This window comes from Eublepharis macularius, chromosome 3 (assembly GCF_028583425.1).
Source record: "Eublepharis macularius isolate TG4126 chromosome 3, MPM_Emac_v1.0, whole genome shotgun sequence".
Classification (NCBI taxonomy): Eukaryota; Metazoa; Chordata; class Lepidosauria; order Squamata; family Eublepharidae; genus Eublepharis; species Eublepharis macularius.
The window spans coordinates 89432854-89446726 of record NC_072792.1 but is presented as its reverse complement, the minus strand read 5'-3'; the positions used below and the strand labels follow the sequence as shown (position 1 = coordinate 89446726).

At 44.3% G+C, this 13873-nt stretch overlaps 1 protein-coding gene across 1 annotated transcript in view; it reads left to right on the top strand.

The window, feature by feature from the left end:
• The first annotated feature begins 490 nt into the window (after positions 1–490).
• AGPAT3 (1-acylglycerol-3-phosphate O-acyltransferase 3) overlaps positions 491–13873 on the top strand; it is a 124631-nt gene continuing 111248 nt past the window's right edge. The window contains exon 1 of the mRNA XM_054973982.1: positions 491–923. The gene's annotated coding sequence lies outside the window, so the exon portion shown is untranslated. The remainder of the gene's footprint in view (positions 924–13873) is intronic.

Genomic DNA, 13873 nt, shown 5'->3' with positions numbered 1-13873 from the left:
CCCCCCTTCACTCTGTTCGGGATTTTAATGCGAATTACCTCGTCGCTCCCAATCAAGCGGCAGAACGATGGTTGTTGCCTATTTTTTTCCAGGCACGCTTATGCGTAGGGCGAGGTTCGGTGTCCGCATTAAGGGACGGAGAATAGAAGGCTACCGCGGGGAGTCACTTGGATTAATGAACGGCGGCTGAGGGTGAAATCTTACGTACGTGACGCGGCTCTCTTCGTTAATTACGGGGCCGGGAAGGGGCGTGTGCAGGAGCGCTGCGGCGAGCTAGCGGATCTGGGCAACTGCAGGGCGTTGCTTTAATCTCGCCCCCCTCCCCAAGAAGGGGCGCGGGGTAGATGCAACTGCAGAGGCTGCTCTCCGCTCCCCGCCGGTATTTCTGGAGCCGAGTATTGGCGCGCGCCTTTGGAGAGGGGAGTTAAAGCGCCCCCCGTGCAATACGCCCACTAGAGGCTCAGCCCGGTTGCTCGCCGCCGGGCTCCAATTGTGAGCGCCCGCCCCGAGGAGGAGTAGGAGGCGGAAGAGGCGGCGGCCGCCGCGGACTCGTTTCTGGCCCGCTGGACTCGGCTCCCTGCGCTGCTGGGAGGGCGTCCTCTGCCGCGTCCTCCGCTCGCCGCCAGCCCAGCTCTCCTGCCCTCGGTGGCCCGGGAGGAACGGAACTGCAGTTGCACAGGAAGTCGCGGCTGCTTGGGAGCCACATACAACACACGCAGAGGGGGGCAGCCGGCTTTGCCGCACTCCAGGCGAGAGGCGCCCTGCACCGGAGCCGGGCGCCCCCACCCCAGCGCCCTCCTCCCTGGAGCAGCAGCGGCGGCGGGCCCGATCGCGCGCTGGTGCTGAGGCCAGGGGCTCGGAGCTGGAGCACCGCCGCCGGGTACGAGAAGTCCCGCCGCCACCGGGAGTAGAGGCGGCTGCAGGTTCGTGCGCTTTGGCTGGGAGTTGTTGGTGTAGGAGGGCCGTGCAGCCAGCGGCAGATCAGGTTCCCCCCTCCTGAGTCCTTCTATTGTTCCCTCTCTGTTGGCACAGCGCTGCCCCTGGCTTGCCCCGTTAGCAGGTGGCGTGTGCCGAGCCCAACCGCCCGCCCTCCTTTATCCCTCGGTCTCTCTCTGCTGCAGTCCTCTCACGGCCTCCTCCTCCCCCCTTGCATCCCTCTTTCCCAAGCTGCCAACTTCTTTTTTGCACACACCCCTTCCCTTCTGCGTGTGTAACCTGAATGGAGGAGTTCTCCCCCCTCCCATTGCTCTGCATTGTGAGAGCGGCTGCCTCTACGGCTGTGCACGCAAGTAGTCTCCCATCCGCCCACAATTTTGTCCGTTTCCCGAATCCCTTCTGCGCCGCGGAAGAGACGAAAAGGCTTCCGATTCGCCTGGCGTGGCGTGCTTGCTTCAGGGCATCTTTATTTTGACATCCGTCGAGGGTTTGCCCTGCGCGACTGAATCCGCTCCGGTCTTCTCGCCCGCACCCCTACCCTACAGCCATTCCTTATGCCTCTGGATGCTTTTCCTAAAGAAGGCTACAAAGATGTGGCTTTGCTTTCTATCCTCGCGCATCACCGTTTTATGTGACTCCTTTTCTGCCGGCGGTTGGAGGGAAGGAGGAGCTGCCTGGCTGTGAAGCGGGCTCTCCTTAGACCTTGCTTGGACCCACTGCTTTCAGCTCTACCTTAATATTTGCACGAGGGGATTTGCTCTAGGCATAAAATGTCGGCAGGCGTTTCTTTAAGGAGGCTGAGCACTGTGCGATCGTAAGTAAGAAAGAAAGGTAGAAAGTAGGTAGTTCTTACATGTGTGTGCGTGCGTGTGTGCAGTGTGTCTGGGGAAGGCTCAGTAATTTAACATGCCCCTTCTTTGGAAGCATGCAGACTATTGCAGAGTGAAAAGGATTTGCTTGGTTCCGTTTAAATAAATAAACTTGTTAAGTGACTTGTGTATAAACATAGAAGAGCAGGGTAGATAGGACCTTAAAGCAAAAATGCTTATACTTATTAAACTAGGACAGGTGCAGTGTTCTGTGCTTATTTAATACATAGGACTGTTTTGTCACTGGCAATATTTGTGGCATACAGAGTGTGGTTTTTTGTCAGACAGTAGGTACAGAGCAGTTGTCCAGTATGTGATTCCTTTACTAACAGCTGGTCCATTCACTGTATCTTCTGCCAAGTTGTAAGGAGAATTTTAGCCCTATGAATCAGGTGCAGATGTTTGATAAAATTATTGTCCTTAATACCTGTACTTTGAAGTGTAGCAAAAGAAATTCTTAAGCTACACTTCTTATGTAGAAAGATGTTGCTCATTCAGTAGGCCTGAATATAATACCCTCAAGCTAACAACTTGATCAGTAAGTGCATATATTTTTATTTTAAGGTCTATATCTCTCTCCATTTAAATATAGCAGGGGATGCACATTTTCCTCAATTTTTTTTGTATTAGGGTGTATGTTACTAATAGGAAGGATTGTAGTCAATGTAAATAATTACTTACATTGTCCATGAACATCATATGCTTATGTCACATCTGTATTTCAGCTAAAATGAATTCTTTTTATTAACACATCCACTACAGGACGTGTACACTGTGTTTGAAAACTCCATTTGCCTCATTCGCTAGTGCCATGGCAGCCTTGTGGCATATTTCATCTTACCATGGCAGCCATATTGATGAAATGTGCCATGGTTTCCAGGAGCGCAGCTTGCCCAAATCACTGTAAAAAGTAGCTCTGAGCTGTTATAGGTATTATTAGCCACTTTAGGGGAAATGTGCTGTTCTTGGTTGCAGGACTATGTTATCATCCTCTTCAAGAAGAGACACAGACAAAGCTACTTCTGTTGTTTAAGGTCTTGTAAACTGCTGATGAAGTGATAAACCTGTCAGCAGTATCACTTTAGAATGACAGGTGACAACTTTAATGACTAACCACTAGAGGCAGGCACAAACCAAAATACGAACTGAAGTTCGTCACAAACCGGGCCGGTTCGCGAACCAGTGGTTGGTGGGAGCTCATTTCTCCTGAACCATGAGGAATTTTAGCCTGGTTTGTTTGGTTCGTATTTCAGTTCGTCACTGCAGATAGCCTGGCACCGATCAATCAGTTTCCTAGGCAACAGGGAGGGGTGGGCTCTCTGCAGACCTTCTGACCCAGAAGTGACGTTTTCATGAACTGAACAAACCAGAGCAAGTTTGTTAGTGGTTTGTGAAATGTGATGAACCACGAACAGCACAGTTCAGAATTTCCCCAGTTTGTGCCCATCTCTATTAACCAGAGTGCCCATCTCTATTAACCAGTACCAAAGACTTTGCACATTGAGGAGAAGGCTACTAACCGTATTTCATGTGTGACTTTTTGTGGGGGAGATTTCCACCAGGAGAGCAGTTGGAAGTGCTGTGGGCAAGATAGGCTTACCATCCCTGGGAGCAATTAGACTTGGCATGATCAGGATCTCTCCCAACATTTATAAACTGATTTAGAAGCTCTGTTCAGTTGTTTTGAAGGATTGCTGTGAAGTTGTTTAACCCTCTCCTCCTGTGCTGCTTCAGTATGGAAATTGCCTCACTCCTGTGTTGTAATTAGGTTGTTTAGGAAGCCAGGTACAAGTGCTGCACCTGTATCCCAACCCTGCCCCGCAGCTAAATGCAGCTTTATGGTATGATTTAATTTGTGGAAGAGTCATGGGACAAAAAGGTTAAATATCCCCATTTTTAGTCATCCTTCTCCAGTCACAGTGAGGTTGCTTGATTGTTCCAAAAGATGAGCACTTTGACTGTTGTCTGATAATGTTGTATGTGGTTTTTATGGAGATAACCTTTCAGATCTGATTTGATTCATCCTCCGTTGTAAGAGCTAGCATGAAAGCAGACGCGCTGGATGTGGTATCTGGTCAGATTTATATGGATAGTTTTAGACCTGCTTCCCTGATCAACTTAACAGGTTTCTAGGAATTGTGGAGCCCGCCAGATGTGGCCTGGATCCCTGCCCCACTTGATTAGTTAAATCTTGTGAGGATAAGGAGCCCTCTGGCTAATATTATCAACTCTTTCTAAGGCCTCTGGAAGAAGCTGCTATTTGACCTTTTTTTTAAAAAAAATCTCTCCCTTAATAGAAAATTATGGCTAATGACAGGCCTAAGTCAACTTTCCCATTTTTAGGAATAGTGACTGAGAGTGATGGTGGAAGAACTGTTGCATGGCGGGTTTGGATGACAGATCTGCCCTTGATTAGATTGTCTGGTTTTGGACTACATTGGCAGTCCAAAATCAGTGTTTTTTAAAACTACCCAGAGGGCTAGGTGCAGATGATCAAGTGGAGTCAATCTTATTGGGCTTCATGGTGATACAGTAGCTTACTAAAGTTGTTTAATTTTATTTAACTTTGAAGTGTCCTAGTACTGTGTGGTCCAGTGTTATCATTGTGCTGCCTAGTGCTTTGGGGTCCATTGTTATCAGTATGCTGATGACACCCACTCAGTTCTTTATTTCCTTGAATAAACCACCAGAAGTTGCAGTTCATGTTCCAATTCAGTGCCTGAGTATTATCGGTGGCTCTGGGATAACAGGTTAACCTTAATCATGAAAAGGCAGATGTGATGCTGGTTAATAAGGCAGAAGTTTTGGAGGGAGTTGCTTTGCCCACTCTAGGTTCTTTGCTGCTTAAGTGAAGGCCATAGGAATTTAATTAGAATCTGCTGTCCTGAAGAAGGATCATATTAATATAGTTGCAAGAAGTTCTTTCAATGGCATTTAGTGCAGCAGTTCCTGTCTAAACTCAACTGGCTGCACTGACCCATGCCTCCGTAACTTCATGGCTGGACAATTGCAATGTGGTGTACTTGGGGCTGCATGGAAAGCTATCCAAAAGCTTTAGTTGGTATCAAATGTACTTGACCAGGTTACTAACTAGAGCTTGGGAGGTATTGACATATTGACACAATTTTAAGTAATTCCATTGGGCAGCTGTTTGCTTCTAGGTCATATTCAAGATGTGTTCTTATCTAAGAAGCTTTACGCTGCTTGGGTATTACATACTTGAATGGCTGTCTCTCCCAGTAGGAATCTAAGCACCAGATTCCTTAAGTCCTTCCATGGCTCTTAGCATCCTATCCCTGAAGTTCATTAGGTGAGCCATGGTGTGCTTCAAACTTGTTCTTTCTTGGCTATGGTAGTTGTTTGGAAACAACATCCCACTGATGTCAGGAGGGAGATCCTATGGCAGAGCTTCAGAAACATTGTAAAGAGGCTTTGAGGATTTAGAACGATTTGTTTTGGTGGTTTTGTATTTGGTGTAGTGGTTAAGAGCACAGGACTCGAATCTGGAGAGCCGGGTTTGATTCCTCACTCCTCCACTTGAAGCCAGCTGGGTGACTTTGGGCTAGTCACTGCTCTCGCAGAGCTCTCTCAGCCCCCACCCACCTCACAGGGTGTTTTGTTGTGGGGATAATAATGGCGTACTTTGTAAACCACTCTGAGTGGACATTAAGTTGTCCTGAAGGGCAGTATATAAAGTGAATGTTGTTGTTGTTATGTCTCAACTTCTTTGCAATATGTATTTTTTAAAATTTTATTTACATTATTTATAGTCTGCCTTTCTCACCGAGACTCACGGCAGATTACGCAGTGTGAATTAGTACATTCAATTTCAAGGACATTTCAATAAACAATATAATAGGGTATATAATGCAGAATTGTCAGGATTTAAAACCAGCAGAAATCCGGTTCAGGGTTGGAGAAATGCTGAAACAGAGCTTAAGCAATTCTAAGATTAATACATAAAACAAGCTAGAACTACCTGGTAGGATCATACAGATAGCAAACAGTGGCACATAGTAGTAAAGTCTATGGCCCTATCCCTCAACTGATGCATCTCTCTGAAAAGACTTCCTTACGTTATAGCCCTCCTATCTGAGTAAAAAAGCCCTCTTGAATAATCAAATTTTGGATTCTTTTCTGAAAGCCAGGAGAGTGGAAGTTTTCCTGACCCCTTCAGGTAGGTCATTTCATAAGTTGGGGGCCACCACAGAGACTGCATGTGTATGGGCAGCTATTAATTTTTGCCCATGTGCAAGGTGGCAACTGCAGAAGGCCCTGGCTTGATGAATGAAGCTGCCATGGTGGAACATAGGGAGATAGACAGTCACATAGGTATGCTGGACCAAGGCCATGAAAGCTTTGTATGTGATAGCCAGTACCTTGAATTGAGCCCAGTAACTGATAAGTAGCCATTGGAGTGACTGCAGAATGAGAGTAATATTCTTTCTTCTTCTAGCTCCTGATAATAACTGAGCAGCAGTGTTCTGCACCTATTAGAGTCTGCATGTTAGCTTTGAGGGGAGACCTATGTACAGTGCATTACAGTAATCAAGTCTTGATGTTCCTGTGGTATAGATCTAGGTGGCCAAATAGGCTGTGTCAAGGTAGGCGGTCATCTTCCAGACTAGACTGAGGTTGTAGAAATCATTTTTGTGGCTGCCTTATCTTGCTTTTCTAGTATTAGCACTAGAACCAGTATAATAACCCTTAGGCTCTTAACAGAGTTGGCAAGGGTCAGACGAACTCCATTGAAAATGGGGGAGTACAGTGTAAGATGTCTGCCTTACCAGTGAGCATCACTTCCATCTTGTCTGGTTTCAACTTCAATTTGTGTGCTTTCAGCCATTTGACCACAGCTATAAGGCAGTGACCCAAGGTTTCTACTGCATTCTACTGTGATTTGGGCAGTGATATATAGTGTTGGGTGTCCAGTTCCATAGCTATGAATGAGTTCTCTTAAAGGCTTTACATAGAGGCTGAATAACATGAATTCTTTTTGCCCATGTGCAGGATGGCACCTGCAGAAGGCCCTGGCCGGATGAATGAAGGTGCCATGGTGGAACATAGGGAGATAGACAGTCCCATAGGTATGCTGGACCAAGGCCAGCATATTGCACCCTGTGGCTTGCGTCTGTGAGCCACAGGTTGGTGGGAAATGTAGAGTATATATAGTTTAATAAAACTACATACACTCTATACTTTGTGGCTCCTATTCATTATCTTTATTAACTCTCATCTGCAGTTTGTGAGAACTAGTCCTCAGCGATCAATCACAGGATTTCAATTTCTTTTCATACACATTTATAGGAAAAGCTAGATTGAAACGAGATCTACGTGTTCTGTTTGGATTTAGAGTACCCTTTTGTCTTAAAGTGACACACTGGAAATTCGTTAATTACACATTACCCTACCACTGTGAACTTGTATCGTGGATATATTTAAAAAGAGCATGCACACTGTGCTGATATTTAAAAAGAGCATGCATTGTGCATTTTGCCTGCACTTTGTGCATTTTGCCTGCATTGTGCATATTTCCTACACTTAACTTGTTCAAGTGACTTGTGTTGATAATGTGAAATAGTCTGTGGTTTTCACATATATCTATTTATTCCATTATGTTAATTAACTAAGATTTTAAATGTTTTATGAATTTTATGGATTATTGTATCTATTGTTGTGACTGTGTTTTAAAAGATGTAATCTTCCCTGAGCCTGCTTGCAGGGAGGGAGGAGTAGAAGTCTAATGAAATAAAATAAATGGTGATATCCATGTACCTCGTATCTATTTTGGAATTAAAAGATATCCATATTGGCCTCTCAAGCAAGCTTTGGGACAAATAATTATGACCCCCTTGCATATTCTTTACCTTTAAATCTCAAGGTTGCTTTTTTGCAAGGTTGATTTGTATAAATTGCACTTCATCTAGGACTGTGTTTTATTTTAACTATTAGCTGCCTTGGTGACCCACATTGGTCAGAAAAGCAGCTGACAAATTTTTGCTGATGATAATAATCATAAACAGTAGTAATGATAATCTAAATTTTAACTTTGACACCACTAAAGTTATCATTAACAGCTTAATAGTTCCACTACTTATTTTTCCTTTGCCTGTAAATATCTAATGAGTATTTAATTTTTACCTATTTGGGTGGTGTAGCATTACATCCAGCTTTCATAGAATGTACATGAGTCCAAAGACTGTACTAACAGAGGGTTTAATTAACAGAGGGTTTAATTACGTGTGTGTTTGTATATGAAAATGGGTTTGTAGAGCAAGATATATTTTATGCCTGTTTATAGGGCCCATCATTAGACAGGCTCTGGTGACTTGCATATTTTCATGAATATGCTCCAGAACTTCTCTAGTGGTTTGCACCTGGCTGGAATCCCATGGCATGAGGATGAAGATGCAGTGGGTAAATGTATCATACGTTATTTAAGGGCTTAAGAATCTACAGTCTCTGAAGTCTTCTAAGCCATTACCTGTTTGGTCCTTATGTGAAATGAGAACAGTTAAGCCAATGGCAGCTGGAGGACTTATGATACTTCGACTTCACTTTAGAGCAGATACTAGTGTGAGAGAGGGCTTTCAAAAAGAGGCTGAATAGGTGAATACAATTGTAAAAATGGAGGAGGTCAAAGTATAAGCAGAAGGGAACAGCACCAGCAGGAAGGAGGTTTTGCTCTTTGTAAAATTGTTTTCCTTTGGGTATTTACCATTAATAGTGTCTCTGGCATCATGGTACACTGTAAGAGCTACACCACAATGGTTAACTCTCATTCAGGTAAATTTTAGTTACTAGTGATCTAACTTTCTTTAGTTATTTTCTCTTACTGTGTATGTTGGTGGATTTATGGGTTATAAGCAGTTTTTTAAAAAAAATTCCTTGGATATTCAAATTGCAGGCACAATCCCATGATGGTATGGCACTTTTAAGTTCCATTAATCTTTTCACAGAACTGAGCATGTACTTAAGTTTCACCCATTGAAATTAAGGGCACTCAGGCTAGTTTGTAACCTTTCCTAATGCACAGTTTGGTCATGAATCTGTCTGTACATTAAGGCTATATGTGCTTACTTCGGCAGCACATATACATTAAGGCTATAATTTTCTTTGGATCCTTGATACATAGAAAATGTAACAGTTTCGTTTAGAGTTTATGTACATTACTCAGTTTACTGTTTAATATTGTTTTTTTCCCCTGTTCTGAATGATTTGGGTATGCTTTACTGAAATCATCATACATCAGGTGGCAGAGGTAGCCCAAGCCTGTGAGCGGTGGCAGAATATGAGATGCCAGGTGGCCTCTCCCCTGCAGATACTTAAATCTGCCATTCGGGGACACTTGGGAACAAAACAGATGTTTCTGAAATCTTGGGTACCTCCTAGAATAGCACAAAAATCTGAAAACTAAAAAAAAGGGAGGGGGCCTTTAAGTCACCCCAGAAGTATATTACTACTCACTGTGCTGTGCAGCTGAGCAGATGTCCAAGAACTAACCATTACCTTTGTTGTTTCCTGCCCGAGGGAGGGGCTCAGAACATGTTGGCAACTAGCAGGGTCTCAGCCCAGGTAGCAGCGAGGACAGATTTTAATTATTTTAATTTTTTTAAGATAGAAATGGGGATACAGAAAAGTAAAACGATGGGGGACAAAATTAAGAGAAGAAAAACACAAAGCTGTCTGTTGCAAGGGTTATCAAAGTACAGAGTACAAAAAACTTAATGGTTGAAAATGTTTTATTTATTAAATTTTTATACCACCTCTCTCTTAAATGAGGCCTAAAGCAGTTTGCGACCATTGAAAACAACTGAAATCAAGTAAACAATTAGAACAACAATAAATATTACATGTTAACACTTTGCAATTAAGTGGTCCCAGAAATACCACCAGTGGTAAAAACAACCAGGTGGCAAAGATTCTTGAAACAATTCTTCCTTCAAGCCCTGTAGAACCTAGATAGTCCCACAGGGTACGAATATTATCAGACAGAGCATTCCGTTAGGATGGGGCCACCACAGAGAAAGCCCTTGACCTGGTGGAAGAGATATGAGCCATTTGGGGGCTGGGCACCACCAGTAAGCCATGAGATGAATAATACAGGCTTCGTGGGGAATCATATCAAGAGAGCTGATCCTTCAGATATGATGGTCCTAGATCGTGTAGGGCCTTAAAGGTTAAAACTAGCACCTTGAATTTGATCTGGAAGCCAGTGCAGCTGCTGTAAAATAGACTGCATATGGGCAAACCACAATGAATCAGTCAGGAGCCTAGTAGCTGCATTCTGGAAGGCTTGCAGTTTCCAGAGCACTTTCAAGGGGAGCCTTGTGTAGAGTGAATTCCAGTAGTCTAATCTGGATGTGACTGTGGTGTGAATCACGGTGGTCAGGTTCAACCAAGATACAACACTGACCGCTGAAGGGTTTTTTTTCTCCAGTGGCAACCGTCTGAAGAGCGTCCCTAAAAGAATGAGGAAAACCATGCTAAGGTGATACCTTGAATCCCCAGTGAGGTTAAGCGGTTGACCAGGATCCAGTGATCAGCTGTGTCAAAAGTGGCTGATAGAGGCACTTCAGCATTGCTGATATTGTTATTTCTATCTAATTGGAGGTGAAGGTTGTCAGCTGGGGCTGCAAGCACTATCTGCATCCCAGACCCAGGCCTGAAGCCAGACTGGAAAGGGTCATGTGCATAAATCTTATCCTGGAAGGCCTGGAACTGTTCAGCAGCTGCTTTCTCAACTACCTTCCCCCCAAATGGCAAATTAGATAGTGGATGGCAATTGAATAGGTTCCTTTTATCTGAGGGTTTTTTCAATAAAGGTCTAACTATAGCCTCCTTCAAAGAGCTAGGGAAACAACCCTGAGTGAAGGACAAATTAATAATCTCCCTCAAGAGGTCTACCACCACCTCCCTGCAGGTTTTCACTGACCAGGAGGGACAGGGATCCAAAGAGCAAGTTGTTGATTTCATAGAAATGAGAACCCTGTCAACATCTGACAAAGGCAGCAGGCAGAAATGGTCCAGAATTGGACAGGAGGGTGCTACTGAAGCCTCCATAATGCTGCATGGATCAGAACTGAGGCAACGCCCTGGTACAGCATCAAGATTTTGTCCACAAAGAAGGACACAAACAAGTCACAGCTTAATGTCAGTTCACTATCAGTTTGGGACTCCATCCTTGAGGAAGTCAGTTGATGAATAACCTTAAATAATTGCTCTGGATGTGAACTAGTGGACACAATGGAGGCAGAGAAGTAAGACTTCTTGCTGCATTCACTGCCACCTTATAGGAATTCAAAACAGAGGTTGCTGCCCGTGGTGGAGGAGGTGGCCGAGGTTAGCTCATGCCTGAGAGTGGTGGCAGAACTGGAGGCGCTGCAGCACTAAGAGGTGGTGGTGACAAAAATGACAGCCAGGCTCTTTCTGAGCTGCTGGCTGAGGGTAAGTGTCTCTCACTTGCTGCTGGTGTCCTCCTCTCAGTTCTGGAGCAGTTCCAGCAGCAAGAAGCCAAATGGTGGGAGGAGGAGAAGTAGAGGTGGTAGGAGCACAGTGACTTTTTCACAGCTCCCTTCATCCCAAAGAAAGAAGCCATGAAGGTGCTGCAGGGCCACATTCAGTTGTGGCTGCTGCAGCTGCAACCATATGGCTGAGGTAGGCAGCTGAATGGCTACAGAACCTACAGCGTCTACTGATGGACTTCTTGTCCTTCTTGACCCTGTATGAGGTGCAACAGGCACAAACTATGCTGCCCATTTAGCACGCTTTCTGAGAGTCGCCTGCAGGTGCCAATCAAGAAGGCTTTCAGTTTCTGGCCCCCTCAAGAAGGAAGGGTTTTTGGAAGGGAGGGAGATCCAAAGGTCAAAGTGTTTGCAAGTGGAGTAGAGGAACATGGAACAGTGTTCGGAAGTGTGTGTGTGGGGGGGGGGGTAACAGGGAGAGGTCTTTAGGAGGGGGAATGCCCCCTAATTTTCATGGGGCTCCCACTTTTATATTTAATTTTGAACTTGACCAAATCTATGGGTACTTAAAGCCAGAGATTGGAGTCATGAACTGGCAAGGCAGATCTTTTTACACCCCAGGTTTGTTAATCTGAAATCTAAACCAAAAAAATTAGGGTTTTTTAAAAAAATTCAAAATGATAAAAGAAGCGCCTTTAAGAAAAGGATGTCCTCAGAGCTTGTTGCTGGACAACCATAGAAGTTTGGCTAGAATTCCAATCTCTGTCCAATTACAATTCCAGTTTGCTTCTATACTGACTGATGACAGGAAGCAGTAAATAGACTAAATAGGCTATTCCTTTTTTAAAGTGTGGAGTCCCCTTGGTTTCACTGGTCTCTTCTCACAGTGAGAAAAAGGTGTGGGAAAATCAGGAAAAGGGTGTGTGTGTCAGAGGTCTACTCCCTATCATCCTAGGAGCAATCGGAGTAAGAAAATGTAGTTGGGAAGAGGTAAGTTCCACAGTTTCATGGTGAGTCCCATTTAGGTTTCTTTGATCTTGCTTTTCTTTCCTTTGATAGCAGTCAAATTAAAAATCCTTAAACACATCAAAAAATTGGAAGTGCACGTAGAAACACTAGAAATCTACACCCAGAGAACTAACTGGAAGATATGACACAATATGAAATAGCTTCATTTTTAAAAATTTGTCTTTTTCTTCAAGTATCTCTTACTTTCCTACCTGTCTTTTCAGAGTTCTCTCAGTCCATTTCTTGCTCTGTATCTTTACTTTATTTCCCCTGTTTTTGCTTCCCTGCCTCTTGGGACCGCTTCTTAATCCTCAGCATGCAGTTGCCAGCATCCAGGCATGGTTCTCCTGGAACTGCAACTGATCTCCAGATTACTCAAATCAGTCCCCCTGGAACAAATGCAGTTTTGGATGGTGGACTCTGTGGCATCACATCTTTGCCGTCTCCAGATGCTGTCTACAGGTAAAGGTAGGCTCCAGGAATTTCTTAAACTGGAGTCGGCAACTCATGCTCCAGAAAGCTATTGTTCTTCAGGCCTGTATGAAGTCTTAAACCCAACTAAACAGTTAACTTCCCTTTCTGACTTAAGAGTTGGACTGCAAACTTTCTGACAGCTTTCTTCCCTGAGAAGCTGGGATGCTCATGAACATTCTCACGAACACTCAAGTTAGTCCAGAAGCTTTGCTACTGTAACTGCAATACAAAATATTTTTGTTTTGGCCATCAAGAATAATTTCTACAGTGAAACTTGTATTAATTGTAGTAATCTCAGATTTTAAAACTTGTTTTGTCTTGTTTAAATGTGTGCCCCTCTTTCCTTGACCATCCTACACTCCTGTAAACAAGTGTCACTAGAACGTGGTAGTGGATGGGTATGAGTTGTTCAAGAAAAAACAGAAGGGTAGAAGAGGAGGCAGAGTGACATTGTATGTGAGGAGAGGGCTTGATTGTCAGCAAGTTCTGGAGAATGGTTGACAGCCCAGTGGAAAGTATATGGGTGGAAATAAGGGGAGGAAGGACAAAGGGTGTTGTTGTTGGGAATCTGCTACAGACCGCCTGAACAGGGGGAGGAAATGGATGCTGCCTTCCTTAAACAGATTGGTAGAGTATCCAGACATCAGAACCTTATAATTATGGGTGACTTCAACTTCCCCAATGTGTGCTGGGAGACAAGCTCAGCAAAGTGACAAGAATCACACAACTTCCTGACCTGCCTGGCTGATAATTTCCTTTTTCAAATGGTGGAGGAAGCTACAAGGGGCTTGGCCATACTACACTTAATATTAACCAATAGGGAAGAATTGGTAGATGAGGTGACGGTGGTGGGGACCTTAGGGGGAAATGACCATGTCCTCCTTGAATTTCAGTTGCTGTGGGGGGCCAAGGAAGTTTGTAGCTAGACTCATAGGTTAGAGTTTTGTAGGGCCGACTTTGATGAACTCAGAGGCTTGATGAGAGTCATTCCGTGGGGGAGTGTGCTGGAAGGGAAAGGAGTGAGTGAAGGGTGGGCTCTTCTCAAACATGAGCTTCTGCAAGCTCAAGCCCTTACTATTTCAGCAAGACGGAAATATGGTAAGGGCTCCAAAAAATCAATGT